Genomic DNA, 26394 nt, shown 5'->3' on the forward strand with positions numbered 1-26394 from the left:
CAAGTCATATACACATAAAATAACACACTTTGTGCTCAGGCAATACTATAATGATAAATGTACAATCTCTATGTGGTACCACAATTACTATTGATTCCCTTAAAATGCACGAACTGCTGGCAATTTCAAATGGCATACAAATCAATAGCAAAAGGCATCAACCATAGACATAGGAGGAAAACAAGTTGGTTAAACAATTGGCAGAATAATTGGTCCCTACCAAAGACACAGTTCTGTGCGAGTACTCCCCCACCTGGGCAACCTGTAAATAAGATATTCAACAAGCCCAGTCCATATATTGTTTAGCAGAGTCTTATTTCCCACTACAAATGTTCTACTACCCCAATGTACCTGGTTTAGCAGAGTTCGACGTCAGGTCTGCGACAGATCCTTCTTGAGTGAACTCCCTTTAAGGCAGGAGCCACGGATCATTGAGATTCAAAGGGTGAACAATGGCGTTGAGGCCGCAGCTTCGGTCCTTGGGGTGCTCGTCGACGATCAGTCATGGAAGTTCTGCAATTATAAGGCATGCGGTGCACCTCGACAACGATAGTTTGTTGCCGCAAAGTGTACCTGTTGAAGAACGGTGGTCAGTCATAATTTCGAAAAAAAAATGTCGACTGACAAAAATGTGGAAAAAAAATGTGGAAAAAAACCATTTCGAATTACGTTTTTTTAAATTATATATTTATTTTGGGGTCCGGGAGTAAAAAAAAGAGGTAAAACAAAAAAGTAAAAAAATAAAGGGGGATTGGGGGGGAACCCCCCCATTTTGAAAAAAAAAAAACGTATTGAAAAGAAAATTCAACATTTTTCTTCTACATTTTTTTTGAAATAATGACTTTCGACATTTTTGTTTTCGAAATTATCACTATAAACCTTGAAGAACATAGTCCTGGCAGAGGGCATTGAGTGTCAGCGTTGTCGTCGACGATCAGGACTCGACCACGGCTGGCTTTCGGATCTTCGTCAGCGTCTTTGTGGACTTCAGGTGGCGGGAAACCCACCGGTGGATTCTCCTCGGTTCGTCGGCGACCTTGACTTTCTCCGGCGGGACAAAGCGGTCGACGGTGATGAGCAAGGAAGTCCTTGATTCAAAGTGTCTTAGGCAAAGGTGCAGCGTTGCAGCTTCGGTCATCAGCAGCACAGCGTCAAGCTGTCCCTGCTTCTGGGCAACAGGAATTTGATGGGCTTCCAACGGTTACGGCGGTCCTCTGAACCCTGATCGACGACGATGGACTTTGATATCTGGGTGCTTCACTTCAGTTTGCTCAGCGGTCCCCGTCTCCGGCCGACAGTCTTTCGAAGGCTGACTTCCAGGGAGCCTTGGTGAAGGTTAGCCGATGCATGATGTTCCCTCCTAGCTCGCGAAGAGGTCTCCAAACCAGGTCCTCTCTTGGATCAGTTCTTGGAGACACGACAGCTTTCGGATTGCATCGAAGGGCAAGCTGCAGCAAGGCCTACTTCTTTCAGCTGGGCTTCAAGATCAAGCATCAAGTTTCAAATTCAGCTTCAGAACGATGCTAGTCGGTGAGAGGTCCCCAGATATACTGTTCTCTCTCATTCACACTGCTAAGCCAGGCTCAGGCAGCCAATCATTCAGAAGAGCTTTCAGCAGGCAGGCAGCCAATCAGGCTGACAGTGCATTCAGGCCATTCTCCATCCAGACACTCACAACAAGGAATGTTGATTGGGGCAAGCACCCAGCCATTCAGCACTCCACACTGCATTCATACCAGTTTCGGGCAGGGCTATCTCAGTCATTGTGTGTCACACCAGAAACCAGACACCCATAACATGAAATGTATATTTGTCACACACTCCATTCACCCAGGTCCCACCCCAAGTGTGTACCCACAACATACAGTCACTGGGAAGGTTCCAGCCAGACTGGCCTGGAGTTCCCCACAATACCATATATGGAACTTCCACCCAACAGCCAGTCAGGTGAAGGGACAGAGTCAGGGCTTCCCAGGACTTTGGGAAAACACGGTAACAGGCAATGGACAGCAAGAGGCCACAGGGGCCATCTTGTCTACCATCAGGAATCAACTGATTCCAATGGCAGGGTCTGGGTATCCCAAAATGGAGGATACTCTGAGCATCTGTCAAATTCAGCATGGAGCTGCCACCAGCCCATACACTGTTCTGTTGACCACACACATTTGCTAGAAAACATCCACTAGGTGTACAGGTCTGTACCCTCACCCATGGATGCCATAAGGGTATCCCAAGGGTCTGTTCACCACAACCAAAAAGAGGAAGAGCTGCACTGCCAGGAGTCCCCCATGGACTCATGTGCAGAAAATAACACACATGATAAAAGGAGTACAGGACAAGGACATGGAGGCCCTGTCCCTCCAATGCATTTCCAGCATCACACCTTGCAACATTATGTGTTTTACTGACCTCTGCAACCGTTTTTTGCTCTCCCCTCTGCTTCTCTGCTCTTTTCACTGTTTGTATTCTCTGTTCTCTTCTCCTTTCCCTTCCTCCTTCTCTCTGTCTCCTCCCCCTCCCTTACTTTTTCTATGCACTTACTCTATCAGAATTGTCCCTGTACCTAGTATGATAGTAACAAATGTTGTCTCCCCCCCTTTACTTGTTATTCCCGCCTACCCCTCAAGCACTATCTGAAATGTCGTCAGGCCTAGTACGATAGTCGCTTGTTTTGTTCCTCTCCCTCCTTTCTCCTCCCCTCTCCTTCACCTCGGGTAATTCTCCGGCTCTACTAGAAATGTCGTCAGGCCTAGTACGGTAGTCACCTGTATTTTCCCATTTCCTTCTTATTTGTGTCTTAGCTCTTGCACTATCTGAAATGTTGCTAGGGCGAGAAAGATAGTTAATTTCACATTCTTGTTGTTCATGGCCTGTAAGAATGTGTTTGTATTTTCCCTTGTTCCCTCCCTTGTTGTGAAGCGCTTTGAAACACATTGTGTATAGCCGCTATATAAATAAACTATCATATCATATGTCTCTCCTATCTCTAATCCAGTTCAATATTTTGGCTTGTAGCAAAAGCACCACCTAATACCCAAAACTGAACACATATCATCATCAGCACCACAAGAGAAACCAGTAACACCTAGCGCAGATCTCATCATCTGCACCACAAGGGAAACCAGTAACACCCAGCGCAGATCTCATCATCAGCACTACAAGGGAAACCAGCAACACCCAGCGCAGATCTCATCATCAGCACCACAAGGGAAACCAGCAACACCCAGCACAGATCTCATCATCAGCACCACAAGGGAAACCAACAACACCCAGCGCAGATGTCATCATCAGCACCACAAGGGAAACCAGCAACACCTAGCGCAGATCCCATCATCAGCCCCACAAGGGAAACCAGCAACACCGAGTGCAGATCTCATCATGACCACCACAAGGGAAACCAGCAACACCCAGCGCAGATCCCATCATCACCACCACAAGGGAAACCAGCAACACCCAGCGCAGATCCCATCATCACCACCACAAGGGAAACCAGCAACACCAGTGCAGATCTCCTCATCAGCACCACAAGGGAAAACAGCAACCCCCAGCGCAGATCTCATCATCAGCACCAGAAGGGAAACCAGCAACACCCAGCGCAGATCCGATCATCAGCACCACATGGGAAACCAGCAACATTCAGCGCAGATCTCATCATCAGCACCACAAGGGAAACCAGCAACCCCCAGCGCAGATCTCATCATCAGCACCACAAGGGAAACCAGCAACACCCAGCGCAGTTCTCATCATCAGCACCACAAGGGAAACCAGCAACACCCCGCGCTGATCTCATCATCAGCACCACAAGAGAAACCATTAACACCTAGCGCAGATCTCATCATCTGCACCACAAGGGAAACCAGTAACACCCAGCGCAGATCTCATCATCAGCACCACAAGGGAAACCAGCAACACCCAGCGCAGATCTCATCATCAGCACCACAAGGGAAACCAGCAACACCCAGCGCAGATCTCATCATCAGCACCACAAGGGAAACCAACAACACCCAGCGCAGATGTCATCATCAGCACCACAAGGGAAACCAGCAACACCTAGCGCAGATCCCATCATCAGCCCCACAAGGGAAACCAGCAACACCGAGTGCAGATCTCATCATGAGCACCACAAGGGAAACCAGCAACACCCAGCGCAGATCCCATCATCACCACCACAAGGGAAACCAGCAACACCCAGCGCAGATCCCATCATCACCACCACAAAGGAAACCAGCAACACCAGCGCAGATCTCATCATCAGCACCACAAGGGAAACCAGCAATCATCAGCACAACAAGGGAAACCAGCAACACCCAGCGCAGATCTCATCATCAGCACCACAAGGGAAACCAGCAACACCCATCGCAGATCTCCTCATCAGCACCACAAGGGAAAACAGCAACCCCCAGCGCAGATCTCATCATCAGCACCACAAGGGAAACTAGCAACCCCCAGCGCAGATCTCATCATCAGCACCACAAGGGAAAACAGCAACATTCAGCGCAGATCTCATCATCAGCACCACAAGGGAAACCAGCAACCCCCAGCGCAGATCTCATCATCAGCACCACAAGGGAAACCAGCAACACCCAGCGCAGTTCTCATCATCAGCACCACAAGGGAAACTAGCAACACCCCGCGCTGATCTCATCATCAGCACCACAAGGGAAACCAGCAACACCCATTGTAGATCTCATCATCAGCACCACAAGGGAAACCAGCAACACCCAGCGCAGACCCGATCATCAGCACCACAAGGGAAACCAGCAACATTCAGCGCAGATCTCATCATCAGCACCACAAGGGAAACCAGCAACACCCAGCGCAGATCTCATCATCAGCACCACAAGGGAAACCAGCAACACCCAGCGCAGATCCGATCATCAGCACCACAAGGGAAAACGTCAACACCCGGCACAGATCTCATCATCAGCACCACAAGGGAAACCAGCAACACCCAGCGCAGATCTCATCATGAGCACCACAGGGGAAACCAGTAACACCCAGTGCAGATCTCATCATCAGCACCACAAGGGACACCAGTAACACCCAGACCAGAGCTCAGTGAGGACATGACTCACTGCTTCAACAGCAAAAAGATTCAGTCCAAAGCTCACTTTAAAAAAAACAGCAGTGCTGGCCAGAAGACACACCCCTGTCACAAACCGTCTGCAGGTCCTGTACAGATCTCTACCAGAACAGAATGCACCCATCACAAAACCAGTAACACCCAGCGCAGAGCTCAGTCAGGGCATACCTGACGGCCTCAACAGCAGAAAAGTCCCAGTACGCAACTCACTGTCATAAAACCAGTATAGACTCAATGCAGTGCTCGCCGGAACACAACCCATCTGCAGGCCCAGTACAGATCTCTACCAGAATAGAATGCACCCATCCCAAAACCAGTAACACCCAGTACAGATCTCTACCAGAACAGAATGCACCCATCACAAAACCAGTAACACCCAGTACAGATCTCTACCAGAACAGAATGCACCCATCACAAAACCAGTAAAACCCAGTACAGATCTCTACCAGAACAGAATGCACCATCACAAAACCAGTAACACCCAGTACAGATCTCAACCAGAACAGAATGCACCCATCACAAAACCAATAACACACAGTACAGATCTCTACCAGAACAGAATGCACCATCACAAAACCAGTAACACCCAGTACAGATCTCTAGCAGAACAGAATGCACCCATCACAAAACCAGTAACACCCAGTACAGATCTCTACCAGAACAGAATGCCCATCACAAAACCAGTAACACCCAGTACAGATCTCTACCAGAAAAGAATGCACCCTTCACAAAACCAGTAACACCCAGTACAGATCTCTGCTAGAACAGAATGCACCCATCACAAAACCATTAACACCCAGTACAGATCTCTACCAGAACAGAATGCACCCATCACAAAAGCAGTAACACTCAGTACAGATCTCCACCAGAACAGAATGCACCCACCACAAAATCAGTAACACCCAGTACAGATCTCTACCAGAACAGAATGCACCCATCACAAAAGCAGTAACACCCAGTACAGATCTCTACGAGAACAGAATACACCCATCACAAAACCAGTAACACCCAGTACAGATCTCAACCAGAACAGAATGCACCCATCACAGAATTAGTAAAGGCTCGGTCCAGATCTCAGACAGAATTCAAGTCTCTACCACAAAGCCAGTAGCGACCCAGTACACAACTCACAGTTACACAACCAGTAAAGACACTGTTCAGAAAGAACATTCCCAGGTATCACAAAACCAGCACAGAGCTGAGAAAGAGCACAACACACCTGCACAAATCCAGTACACACATAGTACAGAGCTCCAACAGCACTGTGCGCAAGGCCAGTACACACATAGTACACAGCTCCAGCAGCACTGTGTGCAATGCCAGTACACACATAGTACAGAGCTTCAGTAGCACTGTGCGGAAGGCCAGTACACACATAGTACAAAGCTCGAGCAGCACTGTGAGCAAGGCCAGTACAGTTGAGACTGAACAAGGCAAACCTGTCATGAATCCAGAACAGCATCAGTGCAGACTTTTTAAAGACCCAACACAGTGCTTAGACAGAACCGGATATGGCTGTCCTGTCAAAGCACTACACTGCTTCCAGAGCTGGAGTATGACGAGAGCAGGGTTACAACAAGCCCCTGTGCCTTTGTATTGGATTGGAAGCCCACCCCATTTTCTAATTGTTTGCACAGTGGGTGCCAAGGAGAGGGTGCTTCTGTGCACGTGTTCTGTCTATAGACACCCCTCGAAAGCTCCCAAACACAGATAAGCTCTGGCTAGATTACAGCACCCACTACCAGCTGGGCATACACCCCGCAGGTTACCCGATCAGAAATACCCGAATGTTCAGCTTGACTTCAGAGAAGCCCCAAGTTTTCTCAACATTCATTCATCATTCAGCCCTATTCTTCACACTGGGTTCTGGACTTACCATTGTGGGTGGTGCAACATCAGGACCAGTATCGCGCTCAGCCAATGAGAGGCCTGTTTGCAGCTTCCATTATTTCCCGCTCAGCTAATCCGAGGCCTCTCTGCCGCTTCCATTATCTTCTGTGAGGGATGGTATCCCAGTTGGGCCTAAACAAGTCCTAAGGTACTTGGGGTAACATGTGGAACACGTGACACTGTTACGGTCCCTGTCAGCATGTGCCTTTGCTTTCAAGTCCTAAGAACGCCCCTGGAGACCCTCTGAACTCAAGCTAATTTCCTCCATCCTGCACCAACTGAACTGATCAACTCACCCCTTCAAGATGAGTAGCAATACCCTGAAGATGGATAGGGATGCAGATTTGTATTCATACATCAATAATCGAAACGACTCAGCTAGTTGGCAAAAAGAAAACTGTTTTAATATCAATTATCTAAAACAGGGAGTACAACGAACATCAACGAACTCGCTCGATCCTCTTACTCAATGCATTCTAGTAAAAACTGAAAGTTTATACACACAACTCATCATCGGTGATGTTAACCTACGTTTTACCAACGTCAGCCTACGTGGCAAACTACAAAAACCTATGAGTATGGGTGACATGCTCTTAGTGAACATCTAAGTATACGATCCATACTAGTATGGGATAGTGAGTGAAGGTAATTGGTTACTTAACATCAGGTGAGGCAACTAAGCCCTTCCCTAAAAATGACCACTATGAACGTCACTAAATGTACGATGTCCCATTGGTTACACAACTATAGGACCCTTAATTATGAGGTCCTCTACAATTGGTTGGCATTCTAACCTCTGTCAGTACTTTTCCCCTACGTCTAGCAGCATGCAGGCTGGCCATCCAGGTGCTGGTGAGCTCGTCTTAACTATTGCTTCCCACCAATTAGCAAATCAATCCATCATCACCTCAGTGGTCTAATGTCAATTAGGCTTTGAAGCTCGGCCTTGGGTACTTAGCTTTCGTGAAATGTAGGGAGTGAGAGCACACTCTGCCCTCATGCGTAGGTGTGACCATCTTGTTTGTTCAGCTTCATCCTTCCACGTAACTGGAGACCATGAAACCGAGCTTCTAGTGTATTTAAAATACTATTTTATAATGAACCTCTGACGTCTTTCTTGTTTTGTTCATGCCTTCTGAACAAGATTTCTGTTCTTTCACACAATTTATATCCAATGTCAATTTACTCCAATTTGATAAGACCTTGGCTTCTTGGCTCATCCAACCCTGTCTGCTGAGATTCACTTTGTAATTCAATTGTTTTTTTTAACTGTGACATACTAGAAATGAGGCCTACTTGCTACTGTCCAGCACTGCTATAATGCATAGTGGAAACATCCATCCTTTACTTGTCCTTATGTGTATATATATATATATTAGCGCTTGCCACAATCTATTCACTATAAAGCTAGCCTTAAGATTACTTTGTCTGCTTGCATTTCTTTTGCATCTGCACACGTGTAACATAGCTTGATGTCTTCATCCGTTTCTGTGTCATAAGCTTCTTCACCTCGATCCCGAGATGTCACTTATCCTTGGTACTTTCTTGATGCCTTATAGAATATCTTCATTCTCTTGTCTCTGCATCTTCTATATATGTCAGCTCAGCTCTGTGTGACGTTTACTGGTGATGGTTGGTGACGTCACCACTCTTCCTTGCCGTTTATTTGCTCTGCTTCCTTAGGAATCTTATTTAAACAACCATCATATTTCCTTGCGTGCAGGAATGGTTTCCTCAATGGGAATCTTGCCTCTAGGATTCCTTTTGGCCTTTGTCGCTTCAACTGTTCCATGTATGTCACATACTCTGGTTTCCATCATACAGGTAATATGGGCGGGACGGTTGAGGTGGGGGTACTTGGCTCCTCCTCTACACAACACTCTCTTTCACAAGACACACGTTCCAGTCTCATAATACCTCTGTGTGGTCACTCCTTTATTCAAAGTGATTTTGTATCACTCTGTACTCTTGTCTACTCTGCCCCCTCCTAAAAGCTGCCCTTTACTCTCCGTATGCAGGGACCGCCAGCTGAGCCAAGGAGCGCTCAAGGGACACCCATTTGCCTAGGTCGGACAATCCCACCCTGAGGAAAGGGGTGGGATTGTCCCCTCATCTGCCCCGAGACAGAAGACTGATGATTGGAGCAGAGTCTGGCTGATCCAGGCAACAGCCCAAACTCTCTTGGCCTCCACCCAAGGCCAGGAATCCTCCTTCTCTCAGAATCCCTCAAGGTTTTTGTTGGGACATGAGGTGTTGTTGCCAGGCGCCCCTGTCTTCCCTTGTCCTCTGTCCTTTCAGTCCTTCCTCCCCTTCTCCTCACTGCTTCCTCCCCTTCTCCTCAGTCCTTCCCCCCTTCTCCTCAGTGCTTCCTCCCCTTCTCCATCCTTCCTATCCTTCTCCTCAGTCCTTTCAGCCCTTCCTCCTCTTCTCCTCAGTGCTTTCTCCCCTTCTCCTCTGTCCTTCCTCCTCTTCTACTCTGTCCTCCCTCCCCTTCTCCTCAGTCCTTCCTCCCCTTCTCCTCAGTCCTTCCTCCCCTTCTCCTCAGTGCTTCCTCCCCTTCTCCTCAGTCCTTTCAGACCTTCCTCCCCTTCTGCTCAGTGCTCCCTCCCCTTCTCATCTGTCCTTCCTCCCCTTCTCCTCCGTCCTTCCTCACCTACTCCTCAGTCCTTCCTCCCCTTCTCCTCAGTCCTTTCCGTCCTTCCTCCCCTTCTCCTCTGTCCTTCTTCCCCTTCTCCTCAGTCCTTTCAGTCCTTCCTCACCTTCTCCTCAGTGCTTCCTCCCCGTCTCCTCAGTTCTTCCTCCCCTTCTCCTCAGTCCTTCCTCCCCTTCTCATTCTCGTCAGTGCTTCCTCACATTCTCCCCAGTGCTTCCTCCCCTTCTCCTCCGTCCTTCCTCCACTTCTCCTCAGTCCTTTCAGTTCTAGATCTCCGCAGAACATTATATGCCATGGGTCTGGAATTCAAAGTGTGGGACTGACCACTTACCCTGCTTTCAGCCATTGAGGAGCTGGATGCAGCCCAGGTCTTTAGCATAGATGAGCGAGAGCCAACCACCAGAGGAGACCCAGAGTGGAACATTCCCAGAGGTTTATGGGCAGGCCTGAGCTGTGGAGACACGAGAAGAAGCAAATGCTCAACTGAATCATTCCTGCCAATGAAGGACAGGATGAGGAAATAGACTCTGATGACAGCGACATCCGGCTGATATCACCAATGAGGAGACGGGGGCCTGAGTACAGGGTGGGACATCCGGCTGATATCACCAATGAGGAGGCGGACACCTGAGTTCAGGGTGGGACATCCGGCTGATATCACCAATGAGGAGGCGGACACCTGAGTTCAGGGTGGGACATCCGGCTGATATCACCAATGAGGAGGCGGACACCTGAGTTCTGGGTGGGACATCCGGCTGATATCACCAATGAGGAGCCGGACTGATATCACCAATGAGGAGACGGACACCTGAGCACAGGGTCTCATTCGAGATATACTTCAAGCCACAGACCCCCCAGGAAAACCTGAGCCCCCCTCCCAATTAACGTGGACTCTCAAGGTTGTTGCCTAATATGAGGAATAATGTGTTTGTGGTTGTGATGCGCTGGAGCTCCCTACTTCTGTTCCCTTGTATTGTTTGTGCAAGATTAAAACAAATACAAATGTACATTTTAAAAAGTGATGAATTGTTACTTTTTTTCTGCATAGTTAAACATGCTGGCATGAGTGTGTGTGCGTGTTATTACACCCACCTGCTGGCATGATGACACCCACATGCTGGCATGACTGTGTGAGTGTGTTATTATACCCACATGCTGGCATGAGTGTGTGCGTGTGTTATATACCCACATGCTGGCATGAGTGTGTGTGCGTGTTATTACACCCACATGCTGGCATGATGACACCCACATGATGGCATGAGTGTGTGTGTGTGTTTTTACACCAACATGCTGGCATGATGACACCCACATGCTGGCATGACTGTGTGAGTGTGTTATTATACCCACATGCTGGCATGAGTGTGTGCGTGTGTTATTATACCCACATGCTGGATTGAGTGTGTGTGCGTGTTATTACACCCACATGCTGGCATGATTACACCCACATGCTGACATGAGTGTGTGTGCGTGTTATTATACCCACATGCTGGCATGACAGTGTGCGTGTGTTATTATACCCACATGCTGGCATGAGTGTGTGCACGTATTATTACACCCGCGTGCTGGCATGATTACACCCACATGCTGGCATGACTGTGTGCATGTGTTATTATAACCACATGCTGGCATGAATGTGTGTGCGTGTTATTACACCCACATGCTGGCATGATTACACCCACATGCTGGCATGAGTGTGTGCACGCGTTATTATACCCACATGCTGGCATGATTACACCCACATGCTGGCATGAGTGTGCGTGTGTTATTACACCTACATGCTGGCATGAGTGTGCGTTATTATACCCACATGCTGGCATGAGTGTGTGTGCGTGGTATTACACCAACATGCTGGCATGAGTGTATGCGCGTGTCATTATACCCACATGCTGGCACTTACCGCGTTTTGCACAGGAAGGTGGCCTGGCTCCAAAATGGCCATGAACCTAGAAAAGTTAGTACTGCTCCTGACCAGGTGTGTCCCCAAATGTTGGCAATAAATGCAACAAATATATCATAATCATGGGAAAAGGGTGCTACCCGTACACCGTATTCAACACAACATCTACATTTTTCAATGCTATTGCTTGCAGGTGACGTATTAAACACAATATCTAAATTTTTCTATGATATTATAAATGGCCATGCCATGAGGTTCATTGTCCTGTCCTTTGGCCATCTTGTCCCTTTGCCTTCCCCAGGTCGAGCCGACCCGGGTCAGTCCTTGTTGGGGCATGCATTCTCCCGCGAAATGCCAAGCTTTCGCAGGCTTATGCATGCCTTGTGTGTGTGCCTCCAGGATGTGTGCTGGGATGTCTGTTCGCAATACACATCCTCGGTGCCAGAGAGTCTGGTGTGCTGGGAATGACTGGGACCACCGTGGTCCGTGATTGGTCCACGTCTGCGTGCCTGTATGTGAGCAGATCTCCCATTGGGTCCTGTTCGTTTTGGCATGAAGGAGATTCTGGATAAGAGAAGGCTCCATACACCCTTACCATGTCGATCTCTTGAGTTCTCACTGAACCTAGGATAGGATCCAAGTATCCTGAAACTAAGAAGCCGAGTGGAGGAACCGCTGGTGACCCGCTGGAAGGTACAACTCTATGGGCTTCCTGCAGTCTCCCAGCGAGCTGTGATGTTCAGCTCTATTGTCTGATATGGGCTTCCTGCAGTCTCCCAGGAGGCTGTGATGTACAGCTCTATGATCTGATTTGGGCTTCCTGCAGTCTCCCAGGGAGCTGTGATGTACAGCTTTATTGTCTGATATGCGCTTCCTGCAGTCTCCCAGCGAGCTGTGATGTTCAGCTCTATTGTCTGATATGGGCTTCCTGCAGTCTCCCAGGGAGCTGTGATGTACAGCTTTATTGTCTGATATGCGCTTCCTGCAGTCTCCCAGGGAGCTGTGATTTACAGCTCTATTGTCTTATATGGGCTTCCTGCAGTCTCCCAGGGAGCCGTGATGTACAGCTCTATTGTCTGATATGGGCTACCTGAAGTCTCCCAGGGAGTCGTGGTGTACAACTCTATTGTCTGATATGGGCTTCCTGCAGTCTCCCAGGGAGCTGTGATGTATGATATAATATGATCGTTTATGATATGATCATTTATTTATACAGCGCGTATACACAATGTGTTTCAAAGCGCTTCAAGGCAAGGGAGGGAACAAGGGAAAATACAACCACATTCTTACAGGCCATGAACAGTAAGGATGTGAAATTAACTATCGTACTCGGCCTGACGACATTTCAGATAGTCAAAGAGCTAAGACATAGATAAGGAAGGGGGAGAGTGGGAAGGAAATGGAAACAGACAGGCGACTACCGTACTAGGCCTGACAACATTTCTGGTAGAGCCGGAGAAAAATAAAAGGTGAGGGAGAGGGGTGTCGAAAGGGAGGGGAGGAACAAAACAAGCGACTATCATACTAGGCCTGACGACATTTCAGATAGTGCTGAAGGGGTGGTGGGGAGGAAACAAACAGTAATGGGAGGATGGAGGAAACAGAAGAGGTTGCTATCATATAAGGTCCAGGGACAATTCTGATAGAGTAAGTGCATAGAAGAAAGTAAGGGGAGGAGATAGGAAAAGGGGGAAGGGAAAGGAGGAGAGAAAAGAGAGTAAGCAGTCAAAAAGAGTGGAGAAGCAAGAGGGGAGAGTGAATACATTTGCAGAAGTCAGTAGTAACACATAATGTTGCAAGCCAGGATACAAGATGAAGATGGGAACAGCATGATTCAGGGCCACCATGAGTACAAGATGCAAAGGAAGTCCAGCATGAGAGTTGAGAAAGAGTGACGCAACGTGAATGAATGAAGTCCATAAAAGTCAAATCCAGCATTGGCCACAAGACGGTGGCCGGGGCTTGCTAAGTGGTGAAAAAGAGCAGCAGACAGGAAGGTACCAGGTGGGCGGGGCTTGCTAAGTGGTGAAAAAGAGCGGCAAGCAGGAAGGCACCAATTGGGCGGGGATTGCTAAGAGGTGAAAAAGAGCGGCAGGCAGGAAGACACCAGGTGGGCGGGGCGTAGGCCAGGTGACCTAGATCCACTTGCACCTGCTCCCCATCTGCAAAGGAAAAGAAGCTGGAGGGCTCCTTAAGTAGGGAAACAGAGTGGCAAGCAGGAAGGCACCAGGTGGGCGGGGCTTGCTAAGTGGTGAAAAAGAGCAGCAAGCAGGAAGGCACCAGTTGGGCGGGGCTTGCTAAGTGGTGAAAAAGGGTTCATAGTGATAATTTCGACAACAAAAATGTCGAAAGTCAAAATTTCGGAAAAAAAATGTCAAAAAAAAAAATGTCGACTTTTTTTTTCAATGCATTTTTTTTTCGAAATGTGGGGGTTCCCTCCCCAACCCCCCTTTTTTAAAATATTTTTTTAATTTTTCCCTTTTTTTTAACTCCCGAACCCCTAAAATAAATATATAATTAAAAAAAACGAAAGTCGACATTTTTTTTTTCGACATTTTTTTGTCGACATTTTTGTCTGTCGACTTTTTTTTTCTCGAAATTATGACTGCCCACCGTGAAAAAGAGCGGCAGGCAGGAAGGCACCAGGTGGGCAGGGCTTAGGCCAGGTGACCTAGATCCGCTTGCACCTGCTCCCCATCTGCAAAGGAAAAGAAGCTGGAGGGCTCCTTAAGTAGGGAAACAGAGCGACAATCAGGAAGGCACCTGGTGGGCGTGGCTTGCTAAGTGGTGAAAAAGAGCGGAAAGCAGGAAGGCACCAGGTGGGCGGGGCTTGCTAAGTGGTGAAAAGAGTGGCAAGCAGGAAGGCACCAGGTGGGCAGGGCGTAGGCCAGGTGACCTAGATCCACTTGCACCTGCTCCCCATCTGCAAAGGAAAAGAAGATGGAGGGCTCCTTAAGTAGGGAAACAGAGTGGCAAGCAGGAAGGCACCATGTGGGCGGGGCTTGCTAAGTGGTGAAAAAGAGCGGCAGGGCAGGCAGGAAGGCACCAGGTGGGCGTGGCTTAGGCCAGATGACCTAGATCCACTTGCATCTCCTCCCCATCTGCAAAGGAAAAGAAGCTGGAGGGCTCCTTAGGTAGGGAAACAGAGCGGCAAGCAGGAAGGTACCAGGTGGGCGGGGCTTGCTAAGTGGTGAAAAAGAGCGGCAGGCAGGAAGGCACCAGTTGGGCGGGGCTTGCTAAGTGGTGAAAAAGAGCGGCAGGCAGGAAGGCACCAGCTGGGCGGGGCTTAGGCCAGGTGACCTAGATTCACTTGCACCTGCTCCCCATCTGCAAAGGAAAAGAGGCTGGAGGGCTCCTTAAATAGGGAAACAGAGCAGCAAGCAGGAAGGCACCTGGTGGGCGGGGCTTGCTAAGTGCTGAAAAAGAGCGGCAAGCAGGAAGGCACCAGGTGGGTGGGGCTTGCTAAGTGGTGAAAAAGAGCGGCAAGCAGGAAGGCACAAGGTGGGCGGGGCTTGCTAAGTGGTGAAAAAGAGCAGCAAGCAGGAAGGCACCAGGTGGGTGGGGCTTGCTAAGTGGTGAAAAAGAGCAGCAGGCAGGAAGGTACCAGGTGTGCGGGGCTTAGGCCAGGTGACCTAGATCCACTTGCACCTACTCCCCATCTACAAAGGAAAAAATCTGGAGGACTCCTTAAGTAGGGAAACAGAGCGACAAGCAGGAAGGCACCAGGTGGGCGTGGCTTGCTAAGTGGTGAAAAAGAGCGGGAAGCAGGAAGGCACCAGGTGGGCGTGGCTTGCTAAGTGGTGAAAAAGAGCGAGAAGTAGGAAGGCACCAGGTGGGCGGGGCTTGCTAAGTGGTGAAAAAGAGCGGCAGACAGGGAGGCACCAGGTGGGCGGAGCTTGCTAAGTGGTGAAAAAGAGCAGCAGGCAGGAAGGCACCAGGTGGGCGGGGCTTAGGCCAGGTGACCTGGATCCACTTTCACCTGCTCCCCATCTGCCTACAGCAGCTCTATGGTCTGATTTGAGCTGCCCAGTAGACGGCAATTAATGGATGACGAGTCACGGGGAAGATTCACCTTCACTGACCCTTTCATTTGCAAAATGCTAATGTCAGGCTGTTCATTCCGATGGCCCATGTGCAAAGTCCAGACACCTGGTCCCAGCAGCTAGTCTCACCAGCTAGTCCCACACCTGGTCCCAGCAGCTAGTCCCAGAAGCTAGTCCCACCAGCTAGTCCCCATCTGGTCCCACCAGCTAGTCCCACACGTGGTCCCACCAGCTAGTCCCACACCTGGCCCCAGCAGCTAGTCCCACACGTGGTCCCACCAGCTAGTCCCACACCTGGCCCCAGCAGCTAGTCCCACCAGCTAGTCCCACCAGCTATTCCCACACCTGGTCCCACTAGCTAGTCCCAGACCTGGTCCCACCAGCTAGTCCCACCAGCTAGTCCCACACCTGGTCCCACCAGCTAGTCCCACACCTGGCCCCAGCAGCTAGTCCCAGCAGCTAGTCCCACACCTGGTCCCAGCAGCTAGTCCCACCAGCTAGTCCCACCAGCTATTCCCACACCTGGTCCCAACAGCTAGTCCCAGACCTGGTCCCAATAGCTAGTCCCACCAGCTAGTTCCACACCTGGTCCCACCGGCTAGTCCCACACCTGGTCCCACCAGCTAGTCCCACACCTGGTCCCAGCAGCTATTTGGTGTATTTGTGAAAGAAAAGGTAAACTGTTTATTTAAAGAAATGTACAAAGTTGCCTGCTTGTTTGAAAGCAAAGAAGTACTTTTTGGCAAAACTGCACATTTTATGTACACCTATATGATATGATATGGTATGGCATTTACAGTGCACCTATACATAAGTATACACAACAATATAGTGGATGCCTGTTTTCAATAATGAAAAACGCAAGCTATGTTTATTAGTAATACAACCAACCCACGTCAGACCTCAGACAGGTGATGTTCTAGTGTCAGGTGTGCAGAGGGCATTCAAGCCTCCTTTATTCTGTCTGAAATGGTGAATGAAAAGCAAAACTATGAATGCTAGAATGCAGGGACACAGTCAGCGCAGGGTGAACCACTCACAGCTGACTGACATGGAGGCAGGGAATGATATGATATATGATATGTCACTTATAACACGCCTGTATACAAGTGTTTCTAGGCACGACAAGACAAGGAGGGAAGACAGAGGGAGGACAAGACAAACGATCTTACTAGGCCTTGTGTCATTCAGATTGTGCAAGCGCACAAACCAAGTGCAGGGGGAAGAAGAGGGGGGAGTGCCAGGGAGGGGGACGGGGGAAGTGCAATCAGGGCAGCATTGCTCTGAGTAAGTGAAGCCAAGACAGCGCGGCTCTGGGCAAGTGCAAGGAGGCAGGGGACTGTAGAGCTACAGTTACAGACCCTACGTGCACGGTAGGCCCGGGGGCAGTGCAGGGGAGACTGATCATGGAGGAGCCTGGTACCCAGAGAGACTCAGAGGGTAGCCAAGCAACCAGTCGGTGCAGCAGACAGGTAGCTCAGCAGGGGAGGGAGAGAGAAAGCAGAGGAGAAAAGGAAGGTCTTGAGCTGCTTCCAGAACTTCAGGTGGTCCGGCTCAAGTTTGGGAGGGGCAGGGAGGCCATTCCAGAGGGAGGCACCTGCAGGGGAGAAGATCTACATCCCACTCTCTGCCTAGAGAAGCATTTGAACCTCAGACAGTTAGAGGCAGCCAAGCGAAGGGCTCGAGAAGGAAGGAATTTTGTATTTTGGAAGAGAGAGTTGGATGTAGTGCCGGCCCCAGCTCCAGAAAGCCTTGTGGATGATGCAGAGGGCCTTGAACTTGATCCTTGCCACCACCAGGAGCCAGTGGAGAGATTTCAGGGCTGGAGAGATATGGTCCATGGGCCTGAAGCCAAGGATAAGTCTTGCAGTCCTGTTCTGGATAAGTTGCAGAGGGAGGAGGGTAGACAAAGGCAGATCGAGAAAGAGGCTGTTGCAATAGTCCAGTCTGGAGAGAACCAGGGCTCTGGAGACAATGAGCATGTGGAGGAAAGTGAGAAAAGAAAGAATACCTCTGAGGAGGTGCAGCTGATAGTGGGCCTTCTTGGCAATGTCCATGATGTGAGGAGAGAAGGAGAGAGTGGAGTTGAAGATGACACCAAGGTTTTTTGCCTCACAGGAGGGTGAGGGGAGGGCCCAAGGAGGGCGGCTAGAGTGAGATAGGGAAAGCGGAAGCACAGGTCCCAATGAGAAGGATCTCCGTTTTACTGGCATTAAGGCCGAGATCGTTGGAGGCACATCAATCCTGAATCGCATATAGACAGGAATGAGCGAGAGAGGAGAGGGGGCTGAGGGGAGCCTGAAAGAGTGCTGGGTGTCATTCGCATAACATTGAAATTTAGAGGAGAAGGTAGAGATCAGGTGGGCCAAAGGGGCCAAGCAGACATTGAAAAGCCATGGTGAGAGGACAGATCCCTGGGGAACACCACATGTGGAGAGAGATGTGGGTCAGAGAAAGGACCGAAGTTGGACCTGGGAAGGTTGGTCCAGGAGGAAGGAGGTCAACCACTCCAGGGCCTGATCCGTGATGCCCAGGTTCTCACAGAGTCGCTTGATCAGGATGGTGTGATTGACTGTGTCAAAAGTGGAGGAAAGGTCAAGGAGGATGAGGATAGAAGGAAGGCTGGAGTTAGGATTAGAGAGCAGATCTTCACTCTTCAGGAGAGCAGTTTCCGTGCCTCTGGCAGCTCTGAAGCCAGACTGGTGGTCATGAAGACAACCAACAGATTCAGTCTGGAGATTAAGTTTGGGAGATGGCCAGCTTTTCCAGGAGTTTGCCCTGGAAAGGAGTGAAGGAGATCAGGCGATAGTTTACTGGAAGGGTAGGATCGGCAGACGGCTTTTTAGGGGGTGCACAAGGGAGTGCTTGAGGAGAGAAGGGAAAGATCTAGTGGCAAAAGAGTGATTGCAGAAATTGGCCAAGGCTGGAACGAGTGTGTCAATGGGGTCCTTGATTGTTCTGGATGAGCAGGGGAGCACCTGTTTGGATGACACTTTCATAGATCAGACTTGTCTAGAGACATCATCAGGTGATGTCAGAGAGAAAGAGGAGAAAGGAGGAGGAGAGGGAGAGGCGGCCCGAGGGGGGCCGCGAGAGGTAGAGGGAGATGAAGAGGAGAGCGAGGACAGGAAGTCATGAGTTTTAGTGGTGAAGTGAGAAGCCAGAGACATACAGAGGGCCTGGGAGGGAACAGGAGAGGTGGAGCCTGCAGAAGGATTGGCTGTCATGATCCCTGCTTCCAAGGGGTCAGGACTTGCCCCACGACCTTGGAAGCAGGCCCATGACTCTGATCCCAGGAACCAGCCAGTCCCTATAGGGACCCTCTGGACCTTGTCCTGGCGCCAGTGGCGCCAGGCTCATGATGGTGACTGGTCCCGGCACAGGAAGCGCCGGGCTCATATTAGATAAGAGTGCATGGTGGACCTACCTGTAGCAGACCATGCTGCTTACTTACCAGCTAACTGGTCTCCTGATCCTTCTCTGCCTGGAACTACTTTTTCTGTCTGGGTGGAGCAGGAGCCACTCCCTGGAAGCAGAACACAGGAACTCTTCTAGAAATCTGGAACTCTTTTCTCACCTGGGTGGGGCCGTGGAAGGAGACGCCTAAGCACTACAGAAGGCTATTTAAACCACACCCGATTGGTTTCACGTGCTTCGCGTTATTCTGCATCTGCAGCAGGACGCTCACCGTGTCAGCTCCAGGAAACCTCCAGCTCCAGATCCTGTGAACACGAAATAACCTGCTGGAATCCAATCTTCAGTCTTCTTCAGTCTTCTGCAGCTCCTGCAAAACAAAGGCACAGGTTAGGCTAAAGTAAAGGCAGCAAATCTACTTACCTAATCCAACGGCAGCATCCAAGGCGCCTTTTTCTGCCTTTCTCTTCCGGCATCCGACATCTGCAAAGAGAGAGAACATCGGTCAGTAATATTCAACTACAAGTTCTGCTTACCTGTGTTACGCCTGTTCCAACTCAGCTCGCGCTGCATTCCGGCACCTGCAAGGCAAGATACATCGGTTAGTAACGCTTAGTTACAAGACTGCTTACCCGTCGCTTTCAATCTGTTCGCGCTGCACCTCAGCACCTGCAAAGACAAAAGAGACATTACGGAGCATTCTCCAGCGCTAGTGCAGTCTTTCTACTTACGTGCCATTAGAAGGATAATCTTCATCCTCACAGCATCTGAAAAAGGAAAGACATAGACTTTACAGACTTAAGACTTTTGAAGGAGAAGAGAACAATGCAAAAGGAACTTTAATACTTACAAGGCACGCTCGTGCATTAACGGCGTCTTCGCTCTCAGCAAATCCTCTGCTATCAAGAGGCAGAGCTCGCATCCAGTGAAGCAACTGGATCCAGCGCCCCTGCACAAGACGCAGGATGGAGAGCCCGGCATTTACCTATATAAGGTAAGCGCAATATCAACCCAGTTCCACGGGGAAAGAAAGGGCGAGAGGGGCTAGGAACTTTCCGAATCTTCCAAACACTAATACCTTGGTTTACCCTTGCAGACATCTCACTCTTCAGCTTAAACTGTCGGTGGGAAGGGGGCCCAGTCCGGGAGCAAAACGAACCCTGCGCCTTACACTGAAGACAGTATCCTCGCCAGATCAAGACCGGCGCCTCCGGGGGAACCAGGTGAGCGTTACAGAACGCGAAGCCTTACCACAAAATTCCCGCCCAGGCGCAATGGAAACCTCAGACACAGACCAGTTGGCCCAATTACTCGGGGAGTTGAGGGCGGAAGTACACGCTGCACGTCAGGAAACAAATGCCCTAAGGAGGGAGTTAGTGGTCTCCAAAGAGCGAACAGACGATTTGGCTAGACAATTGCTGCAAGCCCAAGCTGGACAAATTCCTCTACCAACCCCAAGTGGGGGCCACGCTCCTCCAGCTTCCTCGAATCCAGTACAAATCAATCTACCAGGAAATATACCTTTGGCTCCGCCCGAACGCTTTTCAGGTGATTCAAAAAGGTTTGCTGTGTTCTTCAATCAATGTCGCTTGCACTTTTTGTGCAGACCCGCCGCTTTTCCAATGGACCAGGCTAAAGTGGCCTTCGTGCTCTCTTATCTCAGTGGCAGTGCCGCAGATTGGTCTGTTCCTTTAGTGTCTCAAGATGACCCCATTCTCCATAACTTCCAGGACTTCCAAGCCAGTATGGAGAAACTGTTCGCAAGGCACTATCAGGGACAGGCCTTGGACAATGAACTTCTTTCGCTACGACAGGGCAATCAAGATCTTCTGACTTATATTGCATCATTTAACAGACTAGTGGTGGAAACCAGATGGCCGGAGGATAAGAGGATTACACTGTTTTACAGAGGTCTGCGTGGGGAATTAAAAGACGTTCTGGCTCAAGTGGTAAATCCTCCACAAGACTGTTCTGAATATATCGATCTGGTAGTGCAATTGGATCATCGACTTCAGAATCGGAAAGCCGATCGATCCAGATTTGAAACCCGACTTTTTTCAAGGCCACAAAGTTCTACGAAAGGAACTGATTCCGTGGAACCCATGCAAATAGGGGGTGTAAAAGGACCTTTAACCCAAAAGGAGAGGGAAAGGAGGAGACAACTGCAATTATGCCTCTATTGCGGAAACTCAGGGCACTTTCTTCGAGATTGTCCAGTGAAGCCCAAGAAGAAGATAGTAGGGGCGTCTGATAAAGGTACCGAGAATTCTGAGCCGGGAAACGACCTCGCCCGGCAAGTGTAGAGGTCCGCTTGCCGAGCGTTAAAACCAGTTCTTTGACCTCGCATTTCATCATGCCCATGGTCCTCGTGAGTCCTGAACAACCTAATCGTATGCATGCCATTAAAGCATACGTTGACAGTGGCGCAATCGGGAATTACTTGGACTGTGAGCTGGCCGCCAGGATGAATCTGTCTCTTTGTCCAAAGACGGTGAAAGACGTCATTACCACCGTGGATGGGACGGAAATAGCTTCCGGACCCGTAACTCACACCACCATGGAAGTAACGTTAGTAAGCCAAGATGGGCATCAAGAGAAGATCGTGTTTGATGTGATCAAGGCCCCTCAGTTTCAAGTCATCTTGGGAGTTCCTTGGTTGGAGAAACACAATCCTCAAATTGATTGGCGAGCAAAGACAATACGGTTTCCAGAATGCGCTTCTACCTGCTACCCTCAGCTCTCCACCAAACTAGCTGCAACTGTTTCTGAGAGTCCGCAACTACCTCCTGAATACCAGGAATTCCAAGATGTCTTTCGGAAAGACCAAGCTAATTCTTTGCCTCCTCACAGATCATACGACTGTCAGATAGACCTGATTCCCGGATCCACTCCTCCGTGCAGTCGGATTTATGCCCTTACTGAACCTGAAAATCTCCACCTAAGGCAATATTTGGACCAGTACCTGGCTACCGGATTCATCCGTCCTTCGAAGTCCCCGGCCTCCTCAGCTCTGTTCTTCATGCCAAAAAAGGAGGGAGACTTAAGAACGTGTATAGACTACCGTGCCCTGAACCAGATTACAATTAAGAACAGGTATCCATTGCCATTGATCCCAGAACTACTTGACCAAGTCAAAAACGCCTGCATATATACTAAGTTAGACCTCAGAGGAGCCTACCATTTGGTGCGAATAAAGGAGGGCGAAGAATGGAAGACGGCCTTTCGTACCAAGTATGGACTGTTCGAGTATCAAGTGATGCCCTTCGGGTTGTGTAACGCACCGGCCGCATTCCAGTTCTTTATGAATGACGTGCTCCGTGAACTCATTGATGTGTGTGTAGTTGTATACATTGACGACATTCTGGTTTATTCGTCCTCTGAGGCAGAACACCGAAAACATGTAACCGCAGTACTGGAGAGGCTCCGCAAACACAAACTTTTTGCAAAACTAGAGAAGTGCGTCTTTCATGTTACGGAGGTCGAATTTCTGGGATTTATTTTGTCACCTAACGGAGTTCACATGGACTCGAGGAAAGTAGATGCAATAATCAAGTGGCCCTCACCATCATCTGTAAAAGGGGTTCAAAGTATGTTGGGCTTCGCCAACTTCTATCGCAGGTTTATTCCAGACTTTTCTCGGGTAGTCCAACCCATTACAGCTCTCCTCAGAAAAAACAAACGTTTTGAATGGTCTACCGAGGCAGAACAAGCCTTTCAGGAGCTAAAGACTAAATTTACCTCCGCCCCGATTTTAAAACATCCCCGCCCGGAACTACCTTACATCGTCGAGACCGATGCCTCCAGCCTTGCTATGGGAGCAGTGCTTTCACAAAGAGATCCAGAAACCAACCAGTTGCACCCCGTGGCGTTTTGGTCTCGTAAATTATCAGCCCCAGAAATCAATTACACCATTACCGACAAGGAACTGTTGGCTATTAAGTCCGCCTTTAAGGCCTGGCGGCATTATCTCTTAGGAGCCCGACACACAGTCACTGTCATTACTGACCATCGTAATCTACAGTATCTTAAATCAGCCAAAGCTCAATCCTCCAGACAACTTCGCTGGGCATTATTTTTTTCCGAATTTGATTTTATAATCACCTACCGACCAGGCAATAAGAATGGTAAAGCGGATGCCCTCTCTCGAATCGGAGTAGAGGAACACATGGTTAACCCTGAGCTCGTACCTATTATTCCTGAACAAAGAATCCTGGGTTTGATCAGCATGCAATCCATTGAAGAAATTGAAACCCAGGTTAAACAACTTGTAACTCCAACGGACATACAAAAATGGCAGCTTCGGGGGGAAGACTTCACAGTAAAGAACGACTTATTATACTTCAAGGAACGACTTTATCTACCCTGTACCAGCTTACAAAATCAAGTCATCTCTTGTTATCACGACTCCTTAATGGAAGGACACCCGGGTATGGCCAAGACCTCGGAAAAGGTCAAGCGTCACTTTTGGTGGCCATCTTGGAGAAAAGACATCAGAAACTTTGTCATGTCCTGTGGAGTGTGCGCCCAGAACAAGAGTCCTAAGGAAAAACCAGCAGGCCTCTTACAACCACTTGAAATCCCACCTCATCCCTGGCATACCCTTTCCATGGACTTTATCACCGATTTACCTCCCTGTTCCGGATACAATACAATCCTGGTAATCGTAGACTTATTTTCAAAAATGGCACATTTCATCCCACTAAAGGGGTTACCGTCAGCAGCAATCCTGGCTCGAGAATTTCTTGAAAACATCGTTCGGTTGCACGGCTTTCCTTCAGTTTTAATCTCAGACAGAGGAAGTCAATTCATCTCCCACTTCTGGCGGAGTTGCTGTCGGTTAGCTCAAATTGATGTGAGGCTTTCCACCAGTCACCACCCACAAACCGATGGTCAGACCGAAAGGACCAATCAAACTTTGGAACAGTACCTACGCTGCATGCTGCAACAGACAGGAGGAACTTGGAAGGACATCCTTTGGATAGCCGAGTACGCTTACAATAACTCAGTCCACTCTGGAACCGGAAAGACCCCGTTTTTTCTTTTGTATGGTAATCATCCTCGAACCTCTAACCTGGATCCACCTCAGGATCTTGGAACACCAGCAGTTGACCACCTACATTCAACCATCACCCAAGCCTTCAAGGAAGCTACTAGCCACCTTCAAAGGGCCAAGGAACAATACAAGAAAGGGGCAGATCAACATCGAAAGGAAGCCCCTCAATACCAAATTGGAGATCAAGTCTGGTTATCTACCAAATATTTACCCCTAAAGGGACCACGCACCTTTAACCCAAGATACCTGGGACCCTACTCTGTTACTGCCATAATAAATCCAGTAGCGGTCAAGTTGGATTTACCCCCTCGCATGAAAATGCACCCAGTCTTCCATGTTTCACTACTAAAACCAGTTCAACCGGAAACCCGATTGACTAAATCTCCTGAACCTATCCTAGTTGACGGAGAACTTGAGTTTGAAATCAAAAATATCCTGGATTCCAAGATCTCCAAATCAAAACTACACTACCTGATTGACTGGAAAGGCTACGGCCCCCAAGAAAGATCTTGGGAACCTGCAGAACATGTACACGCACCCCGACTAATCAAGAAATTTCATCGGACATTTCCTAACAAACCAAGACCTCCGGAGAAGTCAACCTTGGGAGGGGCCTTGAGGGGGGGTGCTGTCATGATCCCTGCTTCCAAGGGGTCAGGACTTGCCCCACGACCTTGGAAGCAGGCCCATGACTCTGATCCCAGGAACCAGCCAGTCCCTATAGGGACCCTCTGGACCTTGTCCTGGCGCCAGTGGCGCCAGGCTCATGATGGTGACTGGTCCCGGCACAGGAAGCGCCGGGCTCATATTAGATAAGAGTGCTTGGTGGACCTACCTGTAGCAGACCATGCTGCTTACTTACCAGCTAACTGGTCTCCTGATCCTTCTCTGCCTGGAACTACTTTTTCTGTCTGGGTGGAGCAGGAGCCACTCCCTGGAAGCAGAACACAGGAACTCTTCTAGAAATCTGGAACTCTTTTCTCACCTGGGTGGGGCCGTGGAAGGAGACGCCTAAGCACTACAGAAGGCTATTTAAACCACACCCGATTGGTTTCACGTGCTTCACGTTATTCTGCATCTGCAGCAGGACGCTCACCGTGTCAGCTCCAGGAAACCTCCAGCTCCAGATCCTGTGAACACGAAATAACCTGCTGGAATCCAATCTTCAGTCTTCTTCAGTCTTCTGCAGCTCCTGCAAAACAAAGGCACAGGTTAGGCTAAAGTAAAGGCAGCAAATCTACTTACCTAATCCAACGGCAGCATCCAAGGCGCCTTTTTCTGCCTTTCTCTTCCGGCATCCGACATCTGCAAAGAGAGAGAACATCGGTCAGTAATATTCAACTACAAGTTCTGCTTACCTGTGTTACGCCTGTTCCAACTCAGCTCGCGCTGCATTCCGGCACCTGCAAGGCAAGATACATCGGTTAGTAACGCTTAGTTACAAGACTGCTTACCCGTCGCTTTCAATCTGTTCGCGCTGCACCTCAGCACCTGCAAAGACAAAAGAGACATTACGGAGCATTCTCCAGCGCTAGTGCAGTCTTTCTACTTACGTGCCATTAGAAGGATAATCTTCATCGTCACAGCATCTGAAAAAGGAAAGACATAGACTTTACAGACTTAAGACTTTTGAAGGAGAAGAGAACAATGCAAAAGGAACTTTAATACTTACAAGGCACGCTCGTGCATTAATGGCGTCTTCGCTCTCAGCAAATCCTCTGCTATCAAGAGGCAGAGCTTGCATCCAGTGAAGCAACTGGATCCAGCGCCCCTGCACAAGACGCAGGATGGAGAGCCCGGCATTTACCTATATAAGGTAAGCGCAATATCAACCCAGTTCCACGGGGAAAGAAAGGGCGAGAGGGGCTAGGAACTTTCCGAATCTTCCAAACACTAATACCTTGGTTTACCCTTGCAGACATCTCACTCTTCAGCTTAAACTGTCGGTGGGAAGGGGGCCCAGTCCGGGAGCAAAACGAACCCTGCGCCTAACACTGAAGACAGTATCCTCGCCAGATCAAGACCGGCGCCTCCGGGGGAACCAGGTGAGCGTTACATTGGCCAGCTCCTTGCAGATTTTAAAGAGTTTGGCCCTGTTGTTAGAGGCTGCCGAGATGCAGGCTTGGATGGAGACTCTCTTCTTGGACAGGACAGGACAGATAGTCTGTATTAGGAGCAGGGGGCAGGCCAGTTTGTCAGAGGATGTGCCCAAAGTCCTCCACTTCCTCTCAGCCACCCTGCACTTATGTTTCAGGGCGGCAAGGTCGGAGTCATACCAAGAGTTGCACTTGCAGGTAGGCTTCAGAAGGATTCTCATGACAGGGGCAAGGATGTCCAGAGTGACATAGATAGAGAGATGCA

This window comes from Ambystoma mexicanum, chromosome 13 (genome assembly GCF_040938575.1).
Source record: "Ambystoma mexicanum isolate Mex_15411 chromosome 13, UKY_AmexF1_1, whole genome shotgun sequence".
In the NCBI taxonomy this organism is placed as follows: Eukaryota; Metazoa; Chordata; class Amphibia; order Caudata; family Ambystomatidae; genus Ambystoma; species Ambystoma mexicanum.